This window comes from Poecilia latipinna, unplaced genomic scaffold, assembly GCF_001443285.1.
Source record: "Poecilia latipinna isolate Pla-1442-1.1 unplaced genomic scaffold, P_latipinna-1.0 Scaffold2, whole genome shotgun sequence".
NCBI lineage: Eukaryota > Metazoa > Chordata > Actinopteri > Cyprinodontiformes > Poeciliidae > Poecilia > Poecilia latipinna.
This window is the reverse complement of record NW_015112618.1, coordinates 388,116-406,456: the sequence shown is the minus strand read 5'-3', so window position 1 is coordinate 406,456 and position 18,341 is coordinate 388,116. Positions and strand designations below refer to the sequence as shown.

At 36.7% G+C, this 18,341-nt stretch overlaps 1 long non-coding RNA gene across 3 annotated transcripts in view; it reads right to left on the bottom strand.

The window, feature by feature from the left end:
* LOC106952137 (uncharacterized) overlaps positions 1–18,341 on the bottom strand; it is a 136,065-nt gene that overhangs the window by 66,773 nt on the left and 50,951 nt on the right. The gene's annotated exons all lie outside the window — the stretch shown is intronic.

The window sequence follows — 18,341 nt, the reverse complement described above, 5'->3', positions numbered from 1 at the left end:
GTGTTTTTGAGGTCAGCACGCCACAAGGCACTGACTATGCTCTGAAATCCACAAAAACAGCTTCTTCAGAGTGTGTGCGGACAGCCGATCACAAAATCAAATCAGCACACCTTCTACACTGGCTGGAAGCACCTTACAAAATGTAACTGGTGCAATGAGCAAATTCTGTTCAGTTTTATGATTTAGACCATTTTATGTATGCGTTTCATTGGATGTGATTTTTGAGGATCTAGGTTCCTGAAACAACATGTTTTGAATATGTTTTAATTATAAAAGGGAAAGTGTGATATTTTCCCAGATAACAAGCAACTATCTTTATTAGATCAGTTATATGGAACAAACTGTTCAACTGGGGAAAATTGATGTATGATTTTTTTCAAACAATTTAAGCATATCTACCTATCTTTATTCTTTACCTCATTACCAATATATTCTGCTATGTCTTGTTCCATTTCAGGGTAGAGCCAGTGTTGTATGAACACGTCGTCAATGCTCACAGTGAGTTGTGATGCTTTCCAGACTCTGACAGACTCGTGACACACACAGAGAGACTTGCACATAATTTCACCACTACAAACTCAGACCCTTTCTCTGTCACATATGTAGCAACACTAATTTTTAAATACGTTCTTCAGCCCACACAGATATGCGGAACCCAGAGTCCTATGACAAACGGGGCAGGCAGTGCTGGAAATATGCATCATGTTTTAAAGGCACCCATGGCGAGTTTTCAAGGAAAAATCCATTTCCAAACTGAACAACTTCATGGATTTTGAAAAAGGTCTAGCCCACCCAACAGCTGTGTTCTGTTGTACAATTATGTCTAAAATAATTTTCTGTTTAAAAAAAAAAAAATCACTTTAATAAAACTACTACGTGGTAAAGTAAATTCATTTCCCTCAGCCCGTTTCCCTTTTTTGTACGCTGGATGCCAAGTAAAACACAATGAGCCCCAACAGTATTTACAGCACAAAGAAAGAAGTCCATCTGTCCAGCAGTATCTGGTTTAGCAGCTATTGTGAGCTGCCCTTCACTAATCAAGTATGTCTGTGGATAGGCGGGCGTTTGATCCCGAAACAGGCGTTTACAAACTCAGCAGCGTGTGTGGGCCACGGCCTACATGGACTCACGCACCCACACACACACCCTTCAACCGCCTGACATACACACACACACACACACACACACACACACACACACACACATTCAGCCAGTCTACAGCCACAGAGGCACGTTCCCACAGTAACTGCACAGCACATGTTAGTTGGATCACTGGTAGCACAATCAACAGGCTGCAAGACGTTTTAAAACCCCCTTAAAACTTCAACATAGCAGTTTTTGTTACCAGTGTTAAACAAGAAATAGAGAAAAAGAAGAGAGGAAGTAGTGGGATAGATAATTAACCTTCGATATTCAAGTCATGTAGCATTAACTCTGCCTAATCTTATTCGATGTTCTATTTACTGTTATGGAATGAGAGTCTGAAGCAGCATCTTTGCTGTAAAAACTTGCATATGAATGAAACTGACAGTATTTAATACAGTATATTAAGTATTTCTAGTATATTAAGTATTTCTAGCAGCAATCTGATGATCTTCTCCCTTGGAGAAAGTTATCTGTAAATGATTAATCTGATCAGGAATAAATTTCCTATATGCCTGATTTAGAAAAAAAAAAATCTGAAATATATATATTTCACAATTTAAATCACAAAATTATTGGACTTAATAAATCACTTATTAAAATTTGTTTCAAATCAATTCATATCATGCAAAAGCAAATGCACTTCAGCTAAATTTCACCGCATCGTCAGTATAATAAGGTAGTGTTCTGGCAGCAATAAAACCCCTGGAGCTGATCACAGACACTTGTGACAGCCATTGTGAAACTAACTTCTGAAACTCAACCGGAAAAAAAGCTTTCTGAGTCTCAGAGGCTTCAGCTGGCAAAAAAAAAAAAAAACTGGCAGAAGGGAAAATAACCACCGAACAAAACTCCTTGACCAAAAAATAAAGTCTGAAAAACGATTTAAATCGTTACAAATTTCTTGCAATTTTATGTTTATGTCACACTTATATGTTTCAGATCAACCAATAAGTTATGAGGCGAAGATAATCTAACTGGGTTGGACGCCCGAACGGGGACATTGCAAGTCAGGTTAGGACGCTTACAGTGCTCTGAACACAGCACAGGTTTTCTAAGGTCTCATCTTCATCGTCATCTCTGTCTGGTCAGAACAAAACCTGCAGTTTATAAGTTTTCACTTGAATTTTAAACCAAGTACTTACTAACTAGGTTGACATTGCAAGATTGACTCCAGCTAATTTATTTCTAGCTAATAAAGGCTCCCTGGCAGAGTAAGTGTCTGTTGTTGGCATGCATGCTGTGAAACATTACAGTGATGTGACATGTGTTGGCAGATAATTTAGAACAAGTTCTTGTATTTCTCTCCCTTAGGCTCATCAGCTCTCAGCTTCAGATTTCCCACTGTGAGGCCTTAATCACTCATAAACCAGAAACTGTGTCTGTGAGCTGTATGACAGCATTATGCAGAAAGGGTGAAAAACACACACACACACACACACACAAAAACAATCAGCATTCTCTTTTATGTTGCTGCATAATTTAAACAATTTCAGTACACTTTACTGGAACAAATGTAGCAGTTTAGTTTTGCTTATTTTGCCCATGGAGGTCATTGATCAGTCTAACTTTTCAGGATTGGCTGCATCTGGATCCTTTTCATTGTTTTCTCATCTTGACTGCATTTGCAACGCTATGAAATTAACTATTCTTCAGTGCACGCCAAAAAAGTTTCAAGACATTTAACACATGTAAAAAAAGGTCGTTTGGATTTTCAATTCTACCTCATCTTCCCCCAAGTGAAGAACCTTAATAAAATCCACGGAGTCAAACATGAGAGTCTGCAGGATGCAGATTGTGCAACACTGAGTGTCTGTGCTACTGTATGTTTTCATGGCTAATCATCGTGAATTGCAGTGGATGGGTTACAATGAGCACGGTAAATTAGACACATTAGCGCAGTAAGCTTCTGTAGAATGCACCCGAGCTGTCTGCCAGATTTTCCTCTGGAATATCAATCAGAGTCGCTTCAATATGATGACGAGTGGAGCTACAGCAGCATGGCAGAGATCACTCAGTTGCTGAGAGGTTTTACAGTTTGGAACTGGAGCGTTTTTTTTTTTTTTTGTTTTTTTTTTTTTTTTGCAGAGCTTGATGTTTGCTGCCTCTTACTCGAAGCATGTTTTAGTATATGTGAAATAGTTGAAGAATATAGAATTAATTTGCCACTCAGCTTAAGTGAATTTGGAAGACATGGTCTTATGTGTTTATACAGAAAAAAAAAAAAAAATTGTAAAAACATTTTCACTAAAGTAAAATATTTCCAAAAAGCAATGTATGGAATGTCACTGCAGATGTTATTATTTTGGATTTATACTGATTTATGCAATCAATTATGTGAATACATTTTTATCTAGAAAAAAACAAATGCATTTTTGGCATTTGCTTTTTTTTGTTTTCTCTTTTTATAATCTACAAAAAATAAAAAATAAAAAAACAGAAATGATAACAGCAATTAATATGTGCTTTAAAAAACAAGGGTTTTGTTTTTAGGCTAAAAAAAGGGCAATTTTTACAAATAGGCTTGGTAGACCTTCTGACCTGCACACGTTTTATCACACCTTGTCAAATTTAAAAACAGTCTTCTGTTTATTCTGTTTGTTTGTAAAAAACAAAATTAAAACAACACACACAAAAAATCAGAAACTGTGTTCAAAGGAGTCCTGTTTAATTTGAATCAATTCAATCTAGTTTTCACTATTTTAAATATTTTATATTTTGAACTTGAGTTGATTTAATGTAGTCATTACTGTTTGTGGACCATGTGCTCTTAATGGCTTTAACAATCTGTTAGCTTTAACCTCATAATAATTGCCACACAGATATTTCTTCAACGAAACACTATCAAACATAACAAACAACTTGCTTCTTTCCATTCTTTGTTAAGCGATGTGCGTCATTACATAAACACTAACCAACATAAAAATACATTAGGAACTTTGACACTCCGTCTCATTTACCCACAACATGGTGGGTGAAGGATGTATTTTTTTGGGGGTAGCCTGCAACATATGTACAGATTAGACTTGACAATGTCTTAGATGTAGATTTGGAATATGCTACCTTCTATATATCTATATTATATGTATAAATCCTGAAAATCCTCTGAGTCAGTCAGGGGGGAAAAACATCAAAGCTCTACATAGACTTAGCTTCAATCGAACCCTCAAAGACACAAGCTTTGACTTGGACTTGTTTGGAGTCTGGCTATTTACCATCACTTCATCAAACTTCCCCAGCAATCCGTTTAATTGTCTACTTCTGTTTTTAATAGTGACAATAGTAAAAGAAATAAAAAAAAGAAAAAAAAACAAACTGGTCATGTTGTTGAGAGTAAATGTTTCATAATGGACTTTGCCAATTACATTGGCTGTTCATTGCAGCCCTAATTTCTGCTAAGCTTTAGGAAAAAGACAGACTTGTTCTGTGACAAATGGTTTAAATGTTATATTATTTCCTTCAACTTTTTTTTTTTTTGGTTGGTTTTCTGACCACGTTGCATAATTTTAAATGAGATAATTGATAACTTAAAAAACATCTCATTCAACAAACATTTTAAATCTACCTTTCTAGCTCAATGGGGTGGCGGATGTGATCCCATCTGCATATAGCACACATCAGACACAAAAGCAACCTTTCCACCTAAATAGATTACTCTTTTACATGTGCTTAGAATTAAGAGGGGAAAAAATCCCCATTCAAACATCTGTGTCCATCTGCATGTATAGCATGTTTTTAATTTTGTGTGTATTTCACAATTTACTACAAAACCGTATGAGAATAAATATTTATTTATACCAAAAGAAGAAATAAGAGGCAGAACTGACCACGTGCTTTACGTGCAGATCGTTTTCTCTTCCTTCTTTACCAGTTTCCCCGAGTCTATTTACAGCAGCCGTGTCAGGAATGCTCAGTTCCCATCTCACTGAAGTCTGTCTCCCATTATTGCTGACAAACACTCTTTTCAGGAAATTTCTGTCTTCATTTTTCATTCTGGGCACACATACACAATCCAGGTAGGCTCATAAACATGTGTAGGCGAGTACACAAACAAAAACAGACCAAACACCGCTTCATTTGTGGTCACTTTCCTCCTATTTTTCTTTGCTTTTCTTTATTTATGCATTTTCTACTTCATCAAACCCGTATACTCACCCTTCACAAACCCCTTTCCAGCCACAGCAAGCTAAATAACTGGGGGGAGCAAAATAGAGTGGTTGAAAGAGATGTGAATTCAAGGAAGTAGACTGTAGTTAAGATTAGAATTGGGGGGAAAAACAAGGACACAAGCAAAAAAACCAAAAATATGAAAATTTGTTAACAGTTCCCTTTAAATAATAATACATTGCTATTTGGATGTGGCAAAAGAGGTTTCCCCTGTTGACAACCAGATGGAAATGATAAGTTTTATTCAAACCCAAAAGGAAATGAAAAATGACAAGTGACCAAACAAAGATTAGCAAGTTTATTTGTCCTACAAAAAACTATAGTTGTGGGATGTTCCATAGACTTTCTACATGTTGGCGTGCAAACAAACTGGAGCTTAATCAGCAGTACATTGCAATGTGGGCTTTTATGTTAACAGTGTAGCATAAGTGTTGATTATAAAATCACTTTAAAGGTCAAATATACAGAGGCCATTGTTGTAACATAAAACCAGACATGAAAAGTTGCTGAGACATGGCTGTGTACGTCAGACCAAAGCAGAAATTCCATCTCTGAATGATGCTGGAATCATAGTGGTTAAAACTACAGGATTTGGAATAATGGCAGGCTCATCGAGCAACAAAGGACTTTTAAATCCTTCTATAAGGATAATATAATGTCTCTAGATGCCTTTTGCATGACAAATAATTCCAGTATTTCATCAGTTCCTAAAATTAACGCGTGATACTTTTGGTAACAAATTCAGTAGAAATGTTAACTGCATTGCTAATCTTCTCTTTCATTTTAAACCTTTCCTAAAATGTTGCCCATTGCAGGTTTGCTCTTGCTGAACAAAGAATCAGCTGCACCAAGGCCACATGCTACTACACCTCATCTGGATGCTTCTCAAAGGGATGGCTGCTGTCACTATATAATTCAGAACTCATGAAATAATACATTTTTCCCTGCTAGACTAGATGCAATATTTGGCAATGAAAGGAAATGTCTCACATGGATACTATAACACTACACAATACAATTTGTAAACGCTGCCATTGACCTTACACAACTTTCTGCTATGAGAAAACTTTCTTTCCTTGACTTGTTTAGTAACAAAATCTTCCAAAGCAGTTTAAAAACTTATGATGCTTTTTGTTTATTTGATGTTGTTGGCCTAAAGCAGTGATATATAAAGTCAGTTCTCAAGGGCCAGAATCATGGATGTTTTAGTTATTTCCCTGGTCCATCTCACCTGAATCAAATATTTGTTTATTGGCAGGCCTCTGCAGAACATCTTGACATGATGAGAAGGTTAGTTGGTCCATTTGAATCTGCTGTGTTGGAGCAGAGATAAATCTAAAATGGACAGAACCTATGAAAACAGAAGTTGGACACAAATGGCCCAAAACAACGGACTTTATCACTTCATCATCTTCCAGAGTCTTTATGCAATTGTCTATGTGTCCTAAATCCATGCTTCTCAGTGAGATATGCAGCTGAAAAGGCTTGTTGCACTGACAATCTAAATCAGCGTTTGTCTAAATGAAAGTAAAAACCTGATCAGCACATTCACATTTGGAGGAGCAAGAGAATCCTATCAAATTTCAGTCCAGAGGCAGACTTCAAGAGTGAACGTGAGAGAAAGGCCAAAACATGAGCCACCCTCACACACAGAGTCAACATGAGAGCTAGCGGGTTAATCCTGTTTCAAACAAGCTTGGCTTAACCCTTGTCAACTCTACCAAAAATACTGCTCTCTTCATTACCCAACACGAAGCACTGAGACTTTTTACATATACATTAAAGTCTGCTTATAATGTACCTTATATGCAGGGACTTGCAAAAGTATCTACACCCTTTGATGCTTTTTGCATTTTGTCAAGTTACAACTACAGATTTATTTGTATTGTTTAGATAGACAGACAGGCAGACAGATAGAGAGAAACGATTGCTTGCTGTAGGAGTGAACACTGTTGAAGTTTTAAATTTTACCCATGCCATGACGTGATGTAATGCGTCAGTTCGACGCTATGAAACTTACCGGAAATTGCCTGCGCTGTAAACAACTATCCTCCAATGCAAAGAAAGAAGTGCCAACCCAAAGATGGCTGTCAATGTTAATTGAATATTTGGAAGCCTGGCCAAGACGTACTGAATATTCCTATCTAAAGGCAGAATCCAGAATATTGACATGAACAACTTCTCCTTCTGTTTGCTGACTGAAATTGTACCAGAGGATTCCACTTCAGTCCAGACTAAGCTGAGAAAAGATATTAAAATTGAGCAAGAATCGCATAAGTAGGCGCATAGGTAGGCTGTACCCAGGCTAGATACACCCAAGGCTAAAGTATGATGCTGCTTTGACAATGTTTTCTTCAAGGATTCCTCTGTTTTTTAATTTCATTCATTGTTTCATTACCTCTGACCACACTTGCGGTCCCTGCTTAACAAAAAGATCCAGCATGATGGTGAGAGCATTTGATTTTAAGGGTGGTGTGTTCAGAGTGATTTTGAAAATATAGGGTTACCAAAATCACTGTGGTTTTTTGCATGTCGGCCCAAAGCATTGTTTTTGATTTCACTAGAATTTATTTGGTAGTGACAGCGAAATGGGGGCTGAAAACAAATGCTTATAAAGCGCCATGATTATATACTACCTTATGTTGATTAATAACATGAAAATAATTGAAATTTATTGATGTAATATAACAAAATGTGAAAACTTTGAAAGAAAATTGTGTGGCCTGTGAAAAGAACTGTAGCTACACATATGCATATTAGGTCTCTACATAGCATTGGGGCTTTAGGGTGTTATTTGTTGTCTCCTTTCTACAGTCAAGCTACTGTGCTGGTGGTCCATTAATCCCATAAAATTATACAGCTTGCCTTCCACAACTTAATATTTATATCTGATGTATTCTATAAACACGCACAGACAGGGCAACTGATGCTATGATAAAAGGAAAGACATTACACAATTTCCACATTTCTGTCATGCATGTCTTTAAACCTGCTCACAAATAAACATACACACACATCAACAGGCAGAGTCATCTGGTTCTTCTCACAGTCAGCACGGCCTGTATTCGCCTCCCTGATCATTCTTAACTTTATACATTCAAATCTCCATCAAAGAGCTTTTGATGGCGATAACTAAACAACTAAACACTAAGGGGTTACCTCGTATAGCTACGCTAGTCAAGACATTTACTTTATGTCATTGTCAGTGGTCCTGATCTTGCCTTGTAAAATATTCAACCCTACAATACGACAACTGAACCTGATGTGTGGAAACTCAAACACTGATGAATAAAAAGTGACCCTGAGTTTGCTGACCCTGCTCATCTCCCACAAAATGTCTGCTGGCATAAGCTCTATCTCACAAAAGTTGTGATTTTGTAGCTTTTCTGAACACATTCTTCTCTCGCTTTGTCTGCATTCATCCATTGAGATGCTAAAATCTCTGTCACTTTTTCTTGTGTAAAGTGGATTTTTAAAAAACCTAATAGGTGGAGCAAATGAGGACTACAGGCAGAGTTTTGTAAAGGTGAGTTTATAAAAAAATGCAGCAGGTTTTTAATAGTTGAAAGATAATTCGCTTGGAGAACTCTGCAATGTTTACACTGTAAGGCATCTGAAAGAATGCGGTGCATTTTGACTTTCAAATGATGGCTTTACTTTAATGTGGTATGCAATTGAAGTTCTGGCATTTCACTTTCAGAAAGATAAATGATATTTGTGTTTTGGCGCCTGCAGACAGTTGGCAGTAGCTTCTATAAAAGCTGTAGGGTCCCACATCTTTAGAAACCAACTTCTTGCGCTATTTGCACATATAATTGTGTGAAGGTTAGGTTGTGAACTGGTTCATAAAAAAAATATCATATTCAAGCTGCATTAATTCAGTCTTGAGTAAGGTGTTTCTTTTAATGTACTACACCTCTCCAATTGTAGAGACAATCTTAGAACTTTACTGTAGACTGGATTACAGAATGTTAATGGGTGTGTCCTCAGATTTGACTGAAAAGCATCATTGATATTTTAGTTTTATTGCAGTGATTGGACTTGTTTTGTGTTCATTTTATAATTATGTGCTTATTTTAATTATTGCACCAACCCCTTCTTAAAATAAAAAAAACAAAACAAAAACAAAAAAAAAAACAAAAAAACAAATGCAATGCTGTGTACTGCTACCTATAATGTCAGTTATGAACTGAATAATATTCGCCACTTGTGGAAAATGTATATCTTATGCAAAACTATATACTTTCAAAGAATTATGAAGGAGTTGCACAATATCAGGAAAATATGCAATTGCAATATTATTGCTGAAAATTGTAAAAACCATATTGAGTGTGGTCAATGCTGACTTTGTTCTGATTTTACGTGAATGCATGACCCCTCAAGCATTAATAATTATATATATGCAGACGCACACACATATTCTCTTTCACAGATATTTGTGAAGAATTAAAGCAATATTGGATGGAAATAAGTCGTAACATTGCAGAAGCTTTTTAAACACTGCTACTGTGAATGCCATTTTGTTGGAACTAAAGAAGCTCCAACAAAATATTACAGCGTGACCTTTTGTGGTGACAATTATCTGTTGGTCAGGCAGTGCATAGACAGAGAAAAATTAAGACATTGTGTGAGTTTTAGAGTTTGTGCTTATTCAAACACATTTATAAAATAAATATTATGGTTGAGAGACATGGAGAAGCAAGAATAAAAACTAAACAAACTTCTGGCTGAGTGTAGGGCAGAAAGGTTGAGACAAGGGGACAAGTAATGAGTGAACTGGATGTAATTAACCTATACTCATCCAGAAAAACAGCATTGGACGGGGGATTGGGAGGGCGAGCCGCGCAGTCTCTCGGCTGAAGCTTGTAGTTTTGAGACTAATTAGGACTGTGCTACAGTACAGTGTGAAGGGGTTCCCATGTGGGTTCTTGATATGTTGGCTGTGTACACTTGCAGACTGCTCATTTGTGGTGAGGTAAGACAGCGTGAGACCCACGGATCTGAAGAGAAGATACACAGCATAAGACAAACATAAGCAAGTTCTAGATGGGTGCAGCAGTCTAAAAACAGTAAACAAGGAGAGTAAACTAGAAATAAGAGAATGAAAGAAAGCTGCATACCAACTGTTTAAGTAAGATTAACTTTTTTACATTAGAGTAGTGTCTGTCTTGCAGAAGCTCAACTCAAACTTTAACACCGTTAAGAGATTCTTATCTGTACTCTCTCAGCGGTGCCCCACCAACACTGTTTATTGTGGGTGGGGATGGTGTGTCAAACTGTAATTGACATTAAAAAAACATTTTTATTTATTTCATGGGGATATTTTTTATTTGATGAAGTATTGATCAATCATTGTTTACTAACAGTATTTATTTATTTTGAATGAAACTACTGTCTATACTCTTCATTTATTCTGCCAATCACAATGTAGTTGCTGCTATCTTCACTTTTATCTTAATAAGCCAGTCAAACAATGTGTGCAAAGCATAGATTGTAATACTGTTTTGCACATTGCATCACACTAGTTCAGAGCCTGTTGTTGCCAAAACTATTGAAGAGTTAGTTTTAAAAACTTGACAAAGCAATTATAGGCGTTATGAAATTAGAAACGCACTGTTGAAAGGGATTCATATATTCAAAATATATATCCAAATTAGCCCCCCATTAGTGTTTACTCTGTCACTTCATGGATATTACATATTTGCAAATATTGCTAATTTCCCTCTTTCCCTACCAAATTTATCTCTATAAAATAAGACGTTACTTAACCAGAGCAAGAGGAGGTATTTGGAAAGTTATATCTAAATACAAGATAACAGCTGCACCACTATCTTTTGAATGATTCAGTTAAGCTCAGTTTGTTTTTCTTTTTGTTTTGTTTTTTTTTTACAAAGCATCCATCATACAACTGTCTGTAGGGGATATGATAGTCTGGCCAATATGCTTCCAACACTAAATTGTTAAACAACACACAGTAGCCTCAGCCTCTTCTAGGCTTTGATCTCATTTGCATCTTTAGAGCAATCTCACACAGACCACATTAAAATCTTGGTATTGTCAGGTGGGGGAGGAAGTGGCATCCAAAGTGAATCATGTAGGACTCTCATACATGCATACATCAACACAGAGAGAAGATGAAGAGCCCTCCAAATTCACTCTGATACTATGACAGCAAGCTTGATGTGTGGGAGCACTGTGAATGTGAGAAGGAGGAGGGGGAGGCAGCCATGCACATTCTGTGGATTCACGACATGTTTAAGCAACTGTTATGTTAATTCATTTTGCTTTGAACCAACATGGTGACAAAAGAAATCTGTGGGCACCAGGTAGGCCAGAAACCTAATAAAAGAAAAACCTGATTTTTACACCAATATTTTCTTGTGATCCCAAGAAAATAAAGCCTCTGTTTATAAAATATCATTGAAATTAAGAACGTCCAAAGGATGTGTGCACTTTATATATGGAGATCTGTTTGGGTAAAAAATCTCTTTGGTCTTAGGTACCCATGTATGTCTTTTTTTTTGTCATTCGACTTTATTATCCAATTCCAACAATACAGTTCTTTTCATAAGCTCTGAAATGACACTGTTAAATAAAAGATCTTGCAAGAGCTTATTACTTCGCTGTACCATCAACTCATTGACCACAGGACTGATTGCGTTACCAAGAGAGGCAATTTTAGGATTTTGGAGCAATTGAGTGACTTGTTTTAAATAAGATAATTAACGTGGCTTCCCTCACTTCTTGTGGGATGTTTCCTCCTATTAAAGGATGTAAAGATCTAAAATGATAGGTCATCTAATAGCAAGGTTTAAATAATGTGCATTAGCATTTTGATAGTATGTCTACACCCACTAATTTCCACCTCTTCTACCTTGGAAGTTACCAAGACAGTTAATCATACAAGTAAAAAACATTTGATGGTTTCATAATGCAAATAATATTGTTTCTTCAGTTAACCATGTGAAGACTGGTTAAGCATGTTTGCTTGACTGATAGTAAATGTAGGGAGAGAACTACAGACACAGCTGGCCTCCAGTCTCTCCAACTGAAGAGCATGCTGTAATGTTGCCTCCTTACAAAGATCCTTTTGTTTCTGTGACTAGGGGGGTCTGTGCTCCTCTAAGACCCACCCACTCTAACTCTTTCCCTCCACCTTCCCTTATGTGTATTAAGCATGTTGATTCCCAGTCCAAATTGGTTCCCCTGTTATTAATCCCAATCACCCGTAAAACATCGACCACGGTGCACCATTAAGTCACATGTGCCTGCCGCCCTGAACCCGCCAGATTGGCACACTGATTCTAATTAATTAATTGCATCCCAGGTGATTTTTCTTTGAAATGGAAAGACAAAAAAGAAGAGGGGGGAAACGGGCTGGATCCCACAGGCACCACCAAATTGGCAACAAAAGCTCCCAAGGAAAAGAAAAAAAGGCCCAGTTCATTACATCAGGGAGAGACGGTTTCATGTAGTAGCTTCCTAACTAAAGCTGTTCCTTCCAAGACCAAAATACTCTTCTTTTTTTTTTTTTCTTTCTTACTAACTTGCATGTCTGCCACTCACAAAACCCTGCCAGAAACACACTGTGGAACAAACCCGCAACAAATTGATAGCACATTTAGGTATTCAGGATTATATTTGCAAGGAGAAAAAGTGGGTACTTTGAGTGAATTACATTTCAGGTCAGAGAGTTGCTGGATAGTACATAGGCTATTTAGCATAGGACTATCAACTACTTAAAAACCACATGAGTCAATTTTCAATATTATCCCCTCATTTCAAAGTCAAATGGTTCCACCTTGTCCTCCCAGTTTCCTTTCCTGCTCCAGATTCTTTGACACTTTCAACATGGTTGAATTTTCTTTTTTTCTTTTTACCTCTCTGACAATATCGGAGTGATCTGCTGACATGAAAATGCTTGAATTTGCACTTCTGTTATGCCCTATGTGTAAATACTGATATCCATCAATAATCTTACACATCATCTCTTTCTGCACACTTCAGTTTGAGCGGAATTTGAGATTGCAGAAGTTGCATGGTTGCATGGGGCTGTGAAATTATGCTGAGAAGAGTTTTGATCAAGCGATATGGACTGGGTGATTTTTTTTTTTTTTTTTGTCTACACAGGATTTTGATTTGCAGTTCAATTTACAATCATTGTTCAGTTGCTTCCCAAAAATAACTCGTGCGCTGTCCTTCAAAGTCAAAATATTACAACTGGGCATATTTGACAGCTGGAAAAGGGCACGTGAAATGATAAAAACGTAAGAATGGACTTGATAAAATATACATTTAATAAATGTATGCTATGAAATCTGTGAAGTGTTCCCTGGCTCTAGTGGCCTTTATTTGACAGAGGTCAGACAGAAAGGTGGGTAATCAGAGAAAGGCGGAAGACATGCAACAAAAGTCATCAGACGGGGATTCGAACCTGTGACGGCCACATCGAGGACTAAAACCTTCATACATCTGTTGTGCTTTACCCCTGCACCATTGCAGTTCCCCATTTAGACATATTTTTTTTTATCTGCTTATAGCAACTAAACTGGATTGACCAGGTTTTCTACTAATTTCTTCTTTTGTGTAAATACAATGTAACCTCTTGCAAATGAAACTAATTGATTTCCTTTGAACATATTCCATATCTATATAATAATATATGAGTTTTTACTTAAAAACAGGAAAATTACTGCAAGCTCCGGTTGGCAGGTTGTGCTTTTACCATTTATCTTTGCATAAACAGATGCCACCTGCTTTTTCCATCTCCTTATGAATTTCTGAAGCTCAAATTTCCTGGCACATTCTTCTGCCCAATCTTACAGAGGGGCTTCCTCTCCCTATATTAGCACTCATGAGGGTTTTGGCATACTTCTACCAAGTGAGAGGTTAGAGAGAATTACTAGGCAAGGAAATTTCCACATTGCTCACAGTGCAAAAATAAGGAATTTCATGAAAACAAAATGGCACAGAAGCAAGCTGTGCTGGCATACAGAACTTGTGCATCCCTTCCTGAATGTATTTGTTTGAGTTTAATAACAAATGAGAAGCAAATACAGTCCATAAATGATACAATAAATACAATCAAATCAGGTACAGGTGAGGTGTACCTCATTAAATGGCAGGAGTGTTTAAATTTCTCAGCAGATACACTGGGTTGTTGTCACCAGTCAGCTAGAAAGTAGCTCCAGCTGGATTCAAAGATGTTCCTTTGGAGATGGTCAAAACAACAACAAAAACAAACAAACAAAAAAAGAAACACAGAAGTGCCTCACTTGCAGGTTTGCATGCTGAGTGCATGTTTTCCATGATGAATGTCCTTCAGTTTATTCAGAAGATGGACTTCAGCATTCAAAACAGTTATACTGTAGTTTCCTGCATAAAGTCCTAGTCGGCTCACAGCTCTGCTGCCCGGCCTCCATTTCCAAGGAAACCATGTTTTGTGGACGCTCACATTTGACTAATGGTCAGTTGTTTGAATTTATTTTACATTTATTTATACAGGTAAAGCTCTTTGAGACATAAGGTCTCATTTGCAAGAGCAACCTGTAATTGGCTGGCTTGTTAGCAAGGCAGTTAGACATGCAGCTTCTCTTCCAAAACAAGGCGTTCTTTGCCTTCATGCCAATGATTTTTATAAAAAAAATTTAAACTCCAGAATGCTTGTTCACAATCACAAACCTACATTTCACGGACATTCTGACCATAATGTGCAATATTCACTGGTCAGAGTCACAATACTGATAAATTACCATCAGGAGGAGCTTACTGGAATGACTTGATGCTTAGAAATTTAATCTAGACTTTCGTCTGTGGCTAAATCATTTCCATTTTCCTTCACAGTTATCACAAAATTTCAAATACCCTGGAAAAGTGTAATTTCTGTGAAGACATAAAGTGTTGTCAGTTGACGGTTCTCTGCAGCGGGCAGTGTCTCACAAAGTTTTATTGACTGCAGGTCAGATCTGTCAACGGGCGAGAGAGGTTCTGCAGAACAGAAAGATACATGACAGATGAGCTGCTGCAAAATTATGTCTATGCTTTAACAGGCCACAAATAACCAGCAGCTACTGTAAGTGTACATTGACGTGCAGAGCGTGATGTCAGATCCGAGTCATATGAAATGCAGAAGAGCTGCGGTGCAAAATGAGGCACTGAGAGAGTTCTGGTTTGTGTAAGACACAAGTGTTGCTCACTCAGAAACAACGTTGCCTCTATTTAGACAGTTTGAAACACACAGCATGGAATTACAACAGAGCATGTCGTGTGTTTCCACCTATTCTGCTAAACTGCTCCAGGTTGAGGCTACAGCCTTTTCAGGGTTGAGCAGCACTCCTATGGGGAACCCTGCGGTGAGCCGGGTCTTCAGCAGCGGAATGTGGAACAGAATGCTTGTCTCTGAGGCCCAGATCCTGGACACATATTTATTTGCTCATTCATCACTTTTAGATGAACTCTGACCCACTACTGTGTGCTTTTGCTTTTTTTCATTCCCAGGTCCTCTTCTTTGCTTAGGTAGATATGTTGACATGCTGAGACGGTACAGATAAGATGAACTTGCTGGAATTTAGTCTTTTGAGTGCTTTTGCTGTGGTTGCTGAATGTACAAAGTTATCTCTAGTTTAATATGAGCAAAAAGATGAATGACTGGCTGCATGTATGGAAAAGGTTTTTGATGTGTTCTCAGTGGTCGGTACCCTTCTCCAGTGAAATTCTATTGGGAAATCGTGGTATGGAGAGGAAACAGATGTTTCTGGTTCCCAACGGGAACACATATGAAAGGCCGAGGTATAAAGGAGTTAAGTGAAGGAAAAATGCAAGACTTTATTATGTATATTCAAATCCTCTAGTGAAAATAGGCTATCTGAGGCATAACGTGGCATGTGAAAAGTGGAAACTATACATTCTGTCCTGGGAGACAAATCAGTAATCAGTAGGTAAAAGAAAAACACCTGCAACTAACGGATCTCGGTGTTAACCTATGATGTTACAAAAGACAATGTCAGAACTATCTTTCTGATTTTTAATTTAAATGGAACTTTTCTCTCTTTCTCTCTCTCAAATTTCAAACCAATGTCATTAACCATGGCATAGCTAAATGACAAATATTTTGTTGTAATTGTAACTAAAGTATTTTTTGGCAAAATTGCCAATTGCATAACTGCTTAAAAATCTGATTTCATAGGAATTCATTTTAGAAATAATGACAACATGGAGGTTACCATTCTACTTGAACTTTATGCAGAAATATTTAGTTCTTTCTACGTTTACAGACAGGTTCCTTCTGCTGTTTCATCCTAATGTTTCTTTCACATAGATGTTGATATAAAAAAAGATTTTAATTACTAAAAAATAACTAATCACTTATTATATATATATATATATATATATATAAAAAAAAAAAAACTTGTATTAACTGAAACGTTTATTTAGCAGAAAAAAAATATAAGGAAGAACAAAAAGTACAAAGAAGAAAAATAAAACCTCCAAAATTTGCCTCTTTGCATGCTAATCACTTATAGATAGTAAACAATTTTAGTCTTCAAATTAATCTCAAAGGTTCACCTCAGCTAGACAAAAAGACAATTTTGTGGTCGTATAAGCCACCTTACATTTGGAAAGGGACATTAAGTTTTCTTTTCTAAAATGAGAAATCTGTCCAGGTTCTTGTCAAGAAAAAAAACAAAAAAAACAAAAAAAAAAACAAGTCTCTGATGATCTGGGGATTACAATGCATGAAACACTGGTACTGATGCAGAAATACATGATGAAACTTTGGAAAGCTCTAAGCTATAGTGATGCACAATAGGACACATCAGTTCCATCTTTAAAGTGTTGTCACTAGCAGAGCAATATAGACAGAGTGAGAGCGCTTGACTGTTCTGTCACAGTGAGAATGTCTTTTATGTGAAAAGTAAAGCTGCATCTTGAATAGAATCACAGACTATGGAGCGGCAAGAATATTGCATTCAGGATGAATAAAGGCAAATCCCAGTGACAATGGCTTTTCCCGTTGTTTTGTAATCAGTGTTTTGCCATTTCATAATCATTGAAAACAATCCATAAGTCCTGTTCACACAACAACAACAACAACAACAAAAAAAATTCATTAACAATCATCTTCCAATAGTATTTTGGACTAAATTCACAGTCGAAAAGCAAACTCATATATTTAAGAATATTTTCATTCAATAAAGATTTCATAGTTTACAGTTCATCACAGCATGCAATAATTTTGATATTGCTTAAGCATTTGCAAGTTGGCCTTTTCTAGCTTATTTGCATCTGTTTATTGCCCTTCTGTTCTCTTTAGTCGCACATCAATTTTAAAGTGTTTCAACTCTCTCAAAATAAAATCTGATTGTTACCCACGCAACTTTATACTAAACGTTTCACAGTTTACATCATATATTTACTCATTTACGGCACCATTTTATGATAAATGCATTTAATTTGGACCAAATTTGTGAGCCATGTAAAGATTTTTATTTTTTTTGGGGATTCGCTTTGTTACTGTAGAAAACGGGGAGTGAGTAGCAGGGATAAAACATGGCCATACACTGTAGTCAGCTGCTTTACAGTGGAGCCATAAACATCAGATGCTCTTAACATCTGCCAAGAAAGAAGCAGGGAGATTTGTGAGTCAATCTGTTTCTTGAGGGGCAAAACTGCAACCATCTGCCACTGAATATGTTAAACATCTTATATCTTAACACACCAAGTGCATGAGATGAACTTTTCAATCCCAAACTTCCATCTACATCTCACTCAAGCACATCTTGCAGAGTAAAAGTTGGCAGAATGGTCAATAGAAAAACTATTCACCGATAAAAACCCAACAGAACTTAAGTTGCAAAAAAACATATTTTTAAATGTCCTACTCTCCATTTTTATACACTACATATTCAGAAAGACTAATTTATTTCTGAGAAAGTTTTGCAAATGTTTTAGGGTATTTAAAAAACTATAAATTGTAAATGCTGATGCACAGTAACTTTTTTTTTTTTTTTTTTTTACTTAATGACTTTGTA